Source organism: Egretta garzetta, unplaced genomic scaffold, assembly GCF_000687185.1.
Source record: "Egretta garzetta isolate BGI_Z169 unplaced genomic scaffold, ASM68718v1 scaffold1030, whole genome shotgun sequence".
In the NCBI taxonomy this organism is placed as follows: domain Eukaryota; kingdom Metazoa; phylum Chordata; class Aves; order Pelecaniformes; family Ardeidae; genus Egretta; species Egretta garzetta.
In genome coordinates, this window is record NW_009258308.1 from 350,808 (window position 1) to 351,605 (window position 798).

Below are 798 nucleotides of genomic sequence, written 5' to 3' on the forward strand. Positions count from 1 at the left end.
GAGTCCCCATCCCTGGAGGGATTTAAAAGAAGGAGAGATGAGGTGCTGGAGGGACAGGTTTGGGGGTGGGATGGCAGGGTAAGGTTAAGGGTTGGACTCGATGATCTCAAAGGGCTTTTCCAACCAAAGTGATTCTATGATTCCTTCAGCCTCTGAGGCAGCCTTCACACTGCTGAGTGCATTATCTACTCCCTCTGAAAGGATCATGGAAACAGCGCTACCCCGAGGGATGAGCCCATCGTCCAGAAGCAATTCCAGACAGACTTCAGCAGCAATTACATTGCCATTAGGAAGAAAATCGTAACCCCCATCTCCCGTTCTCAGGCCACTGTGGTTCTAATTGAATTGCCTCTTCCTGAGCAAAAGGCCATGGCGGTCACCACATCCCGCAGCGAATCCTCATTCCACAGCGAATCCTCATTCCACAGCGCATCCTCATCCCGCAGAGCATCCTCATCCCACAGAAGTTGCCATAGTGACAGCAGGCGCTGCAGAGGGATGTGAGACCTCGGGAAGACAGGCAGCGGGATGGCTGCCCAGGGGACGCTGGGTGTGAAGGGAGGTATGAAATGCCAAGGTTGTGAGCGGCACAGATTCCTGGGGGAGGTGAAAAGAGGGACAGAAGGGAGAGGAGGATGCAATGGGGGCTGACAAAGATGGGGGGAGGGGGTTTGGGATACCCAAGCAGCACATCAGAACATCATAGAATAGAATCATAGTATCATTTAGGTTGGCAAAGCCCTTTTAAGCTCCCCCAGCCCAACCGTTCCCCTACCCCTGCCATCCCACCCCCAAACC